The sequence below is a fragment of the Chiloscyllium plagiosum genome, unplaced genomic scaffold (genome assembly GCF_037043375.1).
Source record: "Chiloscyllium plagiosum isolate Xiang-an unplaced genomic scaffold, Cpla_swu_hap1 HiC_scaffold_2, whole genome shotgun sequence".
Classification (NCBI taxonomy): domain Eukaryota; kingdom Metazoa; phylum Chordata; class Chondrichthyes; order Orectolobiformes; family Hemiscylliidae; genus Chiloscyllium; species Chiloscyllium plagiosum.
The window spans coordinates 62,411,384-62,422,391 of NW_028270140.1; the positions used below are offsets into that span (position 1 = coordinate 62,411,384).

General features: G+C 48.5%; 1 pseudogene; it reads right to left on the reverse strand.

The window, feature by feature from the left end:
• Positions 1–2,892: 2,892 nt before the first annotated feature.
• Positions 2,893–4,073, reverse strand: LOC148151906 (uncharacterized; annotated as a pseudogene).
• Between the last annotated feature and the right edge of the window lie 6,935 nt (positions 4,074–11,008).

The following is an 11,008-nucleotide window of genomic DNA, read 5'->3' on the forward strand; positions in this document are numbered from 1 at the left end:
TAGTTACACTGGCACCACTCCCCACCTCTTCTTCCGCTACATTGATGATTGCATTGGTGCCACCTCGTGCTTCCGCGAGGATGTTGAGCAGCTCATCAACCTCATCAACACATTCCACCCCGACCTTAAATTCACCTGGCAATTTCCCTTCTCATGTGGTTGAAGATGCCCTCCAACGCACCTCATCCATATCCCGCACCTCCGCCCACAAACCCCACCCCTCCAACCATAACAAGGACAGAACCCCCATGGTCCTTACTTTCCACCCTACCAACCTTCGCATTAATCATATCATCCACCGACATTTCCACCACCTCGAAACCAGACCCCACCGCCAGAGATATATTTCCCTCCCCACCCCTTTCCGCTTTCCACAAAGACCGTTCCCTCTGTGACTACCTGGACAGGACCACCCCCCCCAACAAACCACCCTCTCATCCTGGCACCCTCCCCTGCCACCCCAGGAATTGCAAAACCTGCACCCACACCTCCTCCCTCACCACTATCTAAGGCCCCAAAGGAGCCTTCCACATCCATCAAAGTTTCACCTGCACATCCACCAATGTCACTTATTGTATCCGTTGCTCCCGATGCGGTCTCCTCTACATTGGGGAGATGGGATGCCTCCTTGCAGAGCGCTTCAGGGAACATCTCCGGACACCCACACCAATCAACCTCACCGCCCCGTGGCCCAACATTTCAACTCCCCCTCCCACTCTGCCGAGGACATGGAGGTCCTGGGCCTCCTTCACCGCCGCTCCCTCACCACCTGACGCCTGGAGGAAGAACGCCTCATCTTCCGCCTCGGAACACTTCAACCCCAGGGCATCAATGTGGACTTCAACTGTTTCCTCATTTCCCCTTCCCCCACCTTACCTCAGTTCCAACCTTCCAGCTCAGCACCATCCCCATGACCTGTCCTACCTGCCAATCACCCTTCCTACCTATCCGCTCCACCCTCCCCTCTGACCTATCACCTCCATCCCCGCCCCATTCATCAATTGTACTCTTTGCTACCTTCTCCCCACCTTCACCCCACCCCCCGACCCCCATTTATCTCTCCACCCTGGAGGCTTCCTGCCTCTATTCGTGATGAAGGGCTTTTGCCCGAAACATCGATTTTCCTGCTCCTCGGATGCTGCCTGATCTGCTGTGCTTTTCCAGCACCACTCTGATCTAAACTTCATGACAGATAAGTCATGCCTGATTAACCTCCATTGACTTTTTTGACGATGTGATTAAGGTAGTGGATAGGGGCATGTCTATGGATTAGTTTATATGGACTTACAAAGACATTTGATAAAGTTCCACATAAATAATTGTTATCAATAAGGCTCAAGCTCACAAAATTGATGGAAAATTACTGACATGGTTGGGAAATTGGTTGAGTGGCAGGCAACAGAAAATAAGAACTAGGAGTAATTGGCAAGATAGGACTAGTGATATCCCACAAAGATCAGTATTAGGACCTCAATTATTCACATTATTTAGTAATGAATAGCATGTATTCAAATTTGCTGATCACATAATATTTGGCAGCATCGGAGACAATGTAGATGAAAGAGGAAAATTTCGAAGAGATATTCACAGACTAGGTTTAATGGGTAAAACTGGGGTAGGTTTCCATGTAAGCAAGTGTGAGGTAATCCATTTTGGACTGAACAAAGATAGATCAGGCTACTTTCTAGTTGGTATGAAAGTTAAATACAGAGGACGTCTAAAGATTCTTGGGGGCTCAGGTACATTAATCATTAAATTGCCAGAAACAAGTGCAGAAAATAATCAAGGCGGCTAATGGAATGCTGGTCTTTAGATCTGAAGAACTGGAGTATATGGATGCATAAGTTATGCTGCAGCTGTACAAAACCCTGGTTAGACTCCACTTGGAGCGCTGTGAGCAGACCTGGGCACTGCACCTTAGAAAGAATATATTGGCCTTTGAGGGAATGCAACATAGGTTTACATGAGGAGAGATTACACAAATTAAGCATGTTTTCTCCAGAATTTAGAAGCTTAACATGTGATCTAATCAAAGTTTTCAAGATAATATTAGGAAAGACCGGATAGACAAAGGTAAATTTTTTCCACTTGTTGGAGAATCTAGACCTGGGATACAAAGTTAAAAATGTCACAACATCAGGTTATAGTCCAACAGGTTTATTTGGAAGCACTAGCTTTTGGAGCACTGCTCATTCATCAGATGGTTTTGGCAGTGGACCCTGGATATAGATACATTTTTGTGAAGTAAAGATTTTAAGGAGTATGGGCCTAAGGCCACAGGCCACGGATCAGCCATTATGTCAATGAATGGTATAATAGTCTGTTGGAGCTTAGGCTGAAGGACCTACTCTTGTTCCTATCTGCCACTGAAACTATCTATATCTCTTTGAAGACTCTTTGGATTCCAATTTGCTTTTGTATATTCATCAACTTTGGTTACAGTACAGCTATTACCAAGACATTAACGTAGAATGTAAATGGTTGAGAACAAAATTGATCCCTTTGGCAACCTGAATATAATTCATTAATCATGACTTTGCATTACTGTTAGACAGGTAAAAACAATGACTGCAGATGCTGGAAACCTGATTTTGGGTTAGTGGTGCTGGAAGAGCACAGCAGTTCAGGCAGCATCCAAAGAGTTTCGAAATCGACGTTTCGGGCAAAAGCCCTTCATCAGGAATACGGGCAGTGAGCCTGAAGCGTGGAGAGATAAGCTAGAGGAGGGTGGAGATGGGGAGAAAGTAGCATAGAGTACAATGGTGAGTGGGGGAGGGGATGAAGGTGAGAGATCAGTGAGGAGAGGAAAGAGTGGATAGGTGGAAAAGGATATAGGCAGGTAGGACAAGTCCGGACAAGTCATGGGGACAGTGCTGAGCTGGAAGATTAGAACTAGGGTGAGGTGGGGTAAGAGGTAATGAGGAAACTGTTGAAGTCCACATTGATGCCCTGGGGTTGAAGTGTTCTGAGCAGAAGATGAGGTGTTCTTCCTCCAGGCGTCTGGTGGTGAGGGAGCGGTGGTGAAGGAGGCCCAGGACCTCCATGTCCTCGGCAGAGAGGGAGGGGGAGTTGAAATGTTGGGCCACGGGGCGGTGTGGTTGATTGGTGCGAATGTCCCGGAGATATTCCCTAAAGCGCTCTGCTAGGAGGCATCCAGTCTCCCCAATGTAGAGGAGACCGCATCGGGAGCAACGGATACAATAGATGATATTAGTGGATGTGCAAGTAAAACTTTGATGGATGTGGAAGGCTCCGTTAGGGCCTTGGTTAGAGGTAAGGGAGGAGATGTGGATGCAGGTTTTACAGTTCCTGCGGTGGCAGGGGAAAATGCCAGGATGGGAGGGTGGGTTGTAGGGGGGCGTGGACCTGAGCAGGTAGTCACAGAGGGAACCGTCTTTGCGGAAGGCGGAAAGGGGTGGGGAGGGAAATATATCCCTGGTGGTAGGGTCTGTTTGGAGGTGGCGGAAATGTCGGTGGATGATTTGGTTTATGCGAAGGTTGGTAGGGTGGAAGGTGAGCACCAGGGGCGTTCTGTCCTTGTTACGGTTGGAGGGGTGGGGTCTGAGGGTGGAGGTGCCGGATGTAGACGAGATGCGTTGGAGGGCATCTTTAACCATGTGGGAAGGGAAATTGCGGTCTCTAAAGAAGGAGGCCATCTGGTGGAACTGGTCCTCCTGGGAGCAGATCCGGCGGAGGCGGAGGAATTGAGAATACGGGATGGCATTTTTGCAAGAGGTAGGGTGGGAAGAGGTGTAATCTAGGTAGCTGTGGGAGTCGGTGGGTTTGTAAAAAATCTCAGTGTCAAGTTGGTCATCATTAATGGAGATGGAGAGGTCCAGGAAGGGGAGGGAGGTGTCAGAGATGGTGCAGGTAAATTTAAGGTCAGGGTGGAATGTGTTGGTGAAGTTGATGAATTGCTCAACCTCTTCGCGGGAGCACGAGGTGGCATCAATGCAGTCATCAACGTAGCGGAGGAAGTGGTATGGAGTGGTGCCGGTATAATTACTGAAGATCAACTGCTCCACGTAGCCAACAAAGAGACAGGCATAGCTGGGGCCCATACGTGTGCCCATGACTACCCCTTTGGTCTGGAGGAAGTGGGAGGATTCAAAGGAGAAATTGTTAAGGGTGAGGACCAGTTCGGCCAAACGAATGAGAGTGTCGGTGGAAGGGTACTGTTGGGGACGTCTGGAGAGGAAAAAACTGGAGGGCTTGGAGGCCCTGGTCATGGCGGATGTAGGTGTAGAGGGATTGGATATCCATGGTGAAGATGAGGCGTTGGGTCCGGGGAAACGGAAGTCTTGGAGGAGGTGGAAGGCGTGGGTGGTTTCTCAAACATATGTGGGGAGTTCCTGGAGATGAGTTCAGTAGGGCAGGAACATGCTGAGACAATGGGTCGGCCAGGGTGGTCAGGCTTGTGGATCTTGGGAAGGAGGTATAACCGGGCAGTGCGGGGTTCCCGGACTATGAGGTTGGACGCTGTGGGTGAGAGATCTCCTGAGGTGATGAGGTTCTGTCTGGTCTGGGAGATGATGGTTTGGTGATAGGGGGTGGGGTCATGGTCAAGGGGGCAGTAGGAAGAGGTGTCCTCGAGTTGACGTTTGGCTTCAGCGGTTTAGAGGTCAGTGCGCCAGACTACCACTGCGCCCCCTTTATCCGCTGGCTTGATGGTGAGGTTGGGATTGGAGCAGAGGGATTGGAGGGCTGCGCGTTGTGAGGGTGAGAGGTTGGAGTGGGGGAGAGGTAGACAGGTTGAGGCGGTTAATGTCCCAGCGGCAGTTGGAACTGAAGAGGTCGAGGGCAGGTAATAGGCCAGTGCGGGGTGTCCAGGTGGATGCAGTGTGTTGGAGTTGGGCGAAGGGGTCCTCGGAAGGTGGGTGGGAGTCCTGATTGTGAAAGTAAGCTCAGAGGCGGAGGCGACGGAAGAATTGTTCGACGTCACGGCGTGTATTAAATTCATTGATGCGTGGACGGAGGGGGATGAAGGTGAGTCCTTTGATGAGGACTGATCGTTCGTCCTCAGTGAGGGTGAGGTCTGGGGGGATGGTGAAAACTCGGCAGGGCTGGGAGCTGGGATCTGGTGTGGGTGTAGAGCTGGGAGTGCGGGCGGAGCCTGTAACTGGAGTGGGTGTGATGGTGGGGGGAATGGGGGTGGAGTCATGAGCAGGGGTAGTGTTCCGCTCGGGGTTCTGGGGGGTGGGCATAGTGACAGTGGGGTCTGTGGGGGGCATGTCAGCAGAATGCAGGTGAGTGGCGCTGGTGGGAGCGGAAGTGGTGGTGACCACGGCAGTAGGGGTGGCGGAAGTCATTGAGCATGTGGCATCAGCGATGATGTGAAGGGCGGAAGTGATGTCACGTGTGATGCATGAGGAATTGTGAGGAGTGGAAGTGGTTGTGGGAGTGGCCATGATGGGGGCGGAAGTGACATCATCAATCAGCGTGGGGGTGGCAGCTGCATCAGCCGCATGGCGAATGGCGGAATAGATTCCGAGGCCAGAGGAATCTTCTGGAATGTTTGAGGAGCGCTAGTTATGGAGGTGGGTGGATAAAAGTTTGTTGTACTTACAATTTTTGATGTTTGAGATGGAATTGCAATACTGTTTGTTGAGAGTATGAATTCTCCTGAGGATGTAGTACGCAGTGGGTCCTTTGCAATTCTGAGAGAGTGTGGCCCTCAGCTGAGGCAGGGCAGACTGTAGAGAGGTTAGGTGCCAGTGCATTGCTGCAAGCGTGGAACGGAGGATCTTGAAGGAGAACTGTTGCTGGTGTTTTTGAATCTCAGGGAGTCCCTCTCCCACTGCAACTCCCAGGTCACTTCCTCTGCCCTGAAGCTCTTCAACCATGTCATGAAACAAACTCGCTACCACAGCCACATTTGCTTCCTCAGTGCCTGCCTCTGTAACCAACTCATCCCACACGGACTCCGGACCACCTTTAAACCAGCAGAGTTTGGGCCCGAACAGGACAAACAGTACAGACTACAGTACAGACTACTGAACTCATCTCTACCTACCTCGTCACTGTCCTATCCCCCTAGTCCAGGAACTCCCCACATACGTTCGAGACAACACCCACGCCCTCCACCTCCTCCAAAGACTTCCGTTTCCCCGGACCCAACGCCTCATCTTCACCATGGGTATTCAATCCCTCTGCACCTCCATCCGCCATGACCAGGGCCTCCAAGCCCTCCGTTTATTCCTCTCCAGACGTCCCCAACAGTACCCTTCCACCGACACTCTCATTCGTTTGGCCGAACTGGTCCTCACCCTTAACAATTTCTCCTTTGAATCCTCCCACTTCCTCCAGACCAAAAGGGTAGCCATGGGTACACGTATGGGCCCCAGCTATGCCTGTCTCTTTGTTGGCTACGTAGAGCAGTTGATCTTCCGTAATTATACCGGCACCATTCCCCACCTCTTCCTCCGCTACATTGATGACTGCATTGGCGCCACCTCGTGCTCCCGTGAGGAGGTTGAGTAATTCATCAACTTCACCAACACATTCCACCCTGACCTTAAATTTACCTGCACCATCTCTGACACCTCCCTCCCCTTCCTGGACCTCTCCATCTCCATTAATGACGACCGACTTGACACTGAGATTTTTTACAAACCCACCGACTCCCACAGCTACCTAGATTACAGCTATTCCCACCCTACCTCTTGCAAAAATGCCATCCTGTATTGCCAATTCCTCCGCCTCTGCCGGATCTGCTCCCAGGAGGACCAGTTCCACCACAGAACACACCAGATGGCCTCCTTCTTTAGAGACCGCAATTTCCCTTCCCACATGGTTAAAGATGCCCTCCAACGCATCTCGTCTACATCCGGCACCTCCGCCCTCAGACCCCACCCCTCCAACCGTAACAAGGACAGAACGCCCCTGGTGCTCACCTTTCACCCTACCAACCTTCGCATAAACCAAATCATCCACCGACATTTCCGCCACCTCCAAACAGACCCTACCACCAGGGATATATTTCCCTCCCCACCCCTTTCCGCCTTCCGCAAAGACCATTCCCTCCGTGACTACCTGGTCAGGGTCCACGCCCCCCTACAACCCACCCTCCCATCCTGGCACTTTCCCCTGCCACTGCAGGAACTGTAAAACCTGCGCCCACACCTCCTCCCTCACCTCTATCCAAGGCCCTAAAGGAGCCTTCCACATCCATCAAAGTTTTACTTGCACATCCACTAATATCATTTATTGTATCCATGGCTCCCGATTCGGTCTCCTCTACATTGGGGAGACTGGGCGCCTCCTAGCAGAGCGCTTTAGGGAACATCTCCGGGACACCCGCACCAATCAACCACACCGCCCCGTGGCCCAACATTTCAACTCCCCTCCCACTCTGCCGAGGACATGGAGGTCCTGGGCCTCCTTCACCGCTGCTCCCTCACCACCAGATGCCTGGAGGAAGAACGCCTCATCTTCTGCCTCGGAACACTTCAACCTCAGGGCATCAATGTGGACTTCAACAGTTTCCACATTTCCCCTTCCCCCACCTCACCTTAGTTCTAAACTTCCAACTCAGCACTGTCCCCATGACTTGTCCGGACTTGTCCTACCTGCCTATCTCCTTTTCCATCTATCCACTCCACCCTCTCGTCCCTGACCTATCACCTTCATCCCCTCCCCCACTCACCCATTATACTCTATGCTACTTTCTCCCCACCCCCACCCTCCTCTAGCTTATCTCTCCACCGCTTCTGGCTCACTGCCTTTATTCCTGATGAAGGGCTTTTGCCCGAAACGTCGATTTCGAAGCTCCTTGGATGCTGCCTGAACTGCTGTGCTCTTCCAGCACCACTAATCCATTACTGTTAGATAGCCAATCCTCTATCAATGCTAATTTGAGCTGTTACATTATGCAGTAGCCTTTTAAATGGCATCTTATTGAATGCTTTTTGCAAATTTAAGTAACTACAGCTACTGGCTCTCCTCCATCTATCCTCCTTGTTACACCCTCAAAGAGCTCAAACAAAATAGTCACACATGATTTCCCTTTCACAAAACCATGCTGACTTGACCTCTTCTGTTTCAGTTTTCTAACTGTACTGCTACTACTTCCTTAATAGTAGATTAATGTATTTTCCTAAATCCAAATGTCAATTTATCAATTTGGCCTTGTGCTGTTCCTGGCATGCCCTCTGACATTCTTCATTTGTGTTTCAGTTAGATCACCTCTCATTTTTCTAAACATTGGAGAATATAGGCCTAATTTATTCAGCCCCTCATCTTGAATAACCTCACATTGCAAGGACCAATACATCAAGTAAACATTTGTTGTACTGTCTCAAATGCATGTAATATGAAGAGTGGAGGACCAGCAATCTTCAGCAAGAAGTGCCAAATAGATGACCTGTCTTCACCTCCTAGATTAGATTAGATTCCCCACAGTGTGGAAACAGGCCCTTCGGCCTAACCAGTCCACACCGACCCTCCGAAGAGTAACCCACCCAGACCCATTTCCCTTTGACTAATGTACCTAACACTATGGGCAATTACAATAGCCAATTCACCTGACCTGCACATCTTTGGACTGTGGGAGGAAACTGGAGCACCCGGAGAAAACCCAAGCAGACACAGGAAGAATGTGCAAACTCCACACAGACAGTTGCCTGAGCCCGGAATCAAACTTGAGTCCTTGGTGCTGAGAGGCAACAGTGCTAACCACCTTGCCGCTCTAGAGGATCCCGGTATCAAAAATAGTAGTTGTCAGCCAATTTGCTTCACTCCATATCGGTGAAGTGCACTGGATGTTGCAAAGCCTATGAGCCCTACAATATTCCAGCAATGATACTGAAGACATATTCTCCAGATCTTGCTGTAGCCCTATTCAAACTGTTCCAATACAGCGACAATTAATAATATTGAAAATTCTCCAGATATGTCTTTCAACAATCGGCAGCACAAATCCAACCTAACACATTACTGACCCTTCAGTCCATTCTCATTTATCTCTAAAGGTATTGAAGAGGCCATCAACAGTGCTCTGTTATGGACCAGACCCCTCAAAACATTTCAAGAAAGTAGCCGAGACCCTAACTTTGCTTGTTGTTTTGAGCAGGTGTAATGTGGGTATTCCAGGAGAGATGCACTTGGTGAGTTAGTTTTGAAGGAAACAGAATGTATTTACAAGATTATTGAATGAAACACTAACAAAAGAGGACAAAATACTGAATACCTTAGTCTATCCATAAACCCAACAGATCATCCCAACTTAATGATGGTGTTCCAAATATTTGCAGCAATCTCCATAAACACCCCTTGGCACAAAAGGTAAAATCAAACACAGGGTTTTACAGGAGAGATGTCAGAAGGACAGGAGGATCAGCTTGGACCTGCTTCTTTGGATCCAGCAGCTTTTTCAACTGCCTGGTTGCCTTCCGTGAATGTCAGACAAGCAAAAATCAAACCAAACCAGAGAAAAGCTGAGCCACTCCCCTTTCATTGTACAAGTTTTTTTTAAATTTAAAAGCCTTTTGCTTGAGGCAGTATCTGTTAGCTCTCATCAAACTGTCCCTAAAACCCTTCAACTTAGACTTTTCTGAGTCTGTGTCTTTTACAACCTCTCTGGAAAAAACGGCCAAGGACACCATAACCTTGTTAAAGGAGCAGCATCATTCCATATCAAGCACCAAATAATCGGCTCACTGATGATCAGTTTGAGTATCTCCAAGGTCAGCACCTGATCTTATCATTGCCTTGGTACAAAATTGGACGAAAGAACTATATCCTACAAATGCAGTGACAATGACTGCCCTTGAGATCAAGGCCACAATTCCAGGAGCCCTACATTTAGAGTGAGTGTGAATCAGGAGAAAACTATCTAGTACAAAGAAAGATGGTTGTGGTTACTCAAGGTCATTGATTGCAAATTCAGGACATTATTGATGGAGTTCCTCATTTTGGGTTTGGTTCAACCATCTTCAGCTGCTTCATCACTAAACTTCCTTCTATCATATGACATATACGTAAGGATAAAGTTAAAAATTACACAACACCAGATTATAGTCCAACAGGTTTATTTGGAAGTACTAGCTTTTGGAGTGCTGCTCCTTCATCAGCTACCTGAGGAAGGAGCAGCGCTCTGAAACCTAGTGCTTCCAAATACACAGCTACCTGATGAAGGAGCAGTGCTACAGTCCAAAACCAGCATCTCCACATCATGGCGACCAACAATAGTTGTAAGTGTGTTCACTGATTGCACAATGCTCAGCACTATTCATGATTCTTCAAATATTGAATCAGTTCATGTCCAAATGCAGTAAGACTTGGACAACATTCAGGCTTGGGCTGGTATGTGGCAAGTAAAAATCACATCAAAAAAATGCAAAGCAATGACTAGCTCTGACAAGAGTAAATTCAAACATTTTCCCTTGACATTCAATAGCTTTACCATCACCGAACACTTCACTATGAACATCCTGGGATTATCATTGAGCAAAGGTTTAAATGGACCAACCTAGAAATACTCCACCCACAAGAGTCGGTCAGAGACTAGGAATTCCGCAGAGAGTAACTCATTTTCTAATGCGTCAGAGTCTGTCCACCATCTATAAGGACACCAGGAGTGTGATAGAATACTTTGCCACAGCCCTGAATGACTGCAGCTCCAACAACAGTCAAAAAAACTCAACCACATGGAGAAGAAGCCTGCTTGATTGGCACATCCACAAATATTGTCTCCCACCATTAATGAGGTATAGTAACAGTAGCCTGTGCCATTTACAAAATGAACAGCAGAAATTCACCAAGATTCCATAGATAGAACCTTGCAATCTCAAAACCATTACCATCTAGAAGAATATAAGGACATACCAATATCTCCAAGTTCCTCTCCAAGCTACTCATGATTCTGACCTCTGAATATTAATATATTTTCCATCCCTTCACTGTTATTGGGTCAAAGTCCTGGCACTTCCTCTCTATCTGCATTGTAAATTGACCTACACCAACAGACTATAGCAGTTCAAGAAGGCAGCTCACTACCACCTTCTCAAGG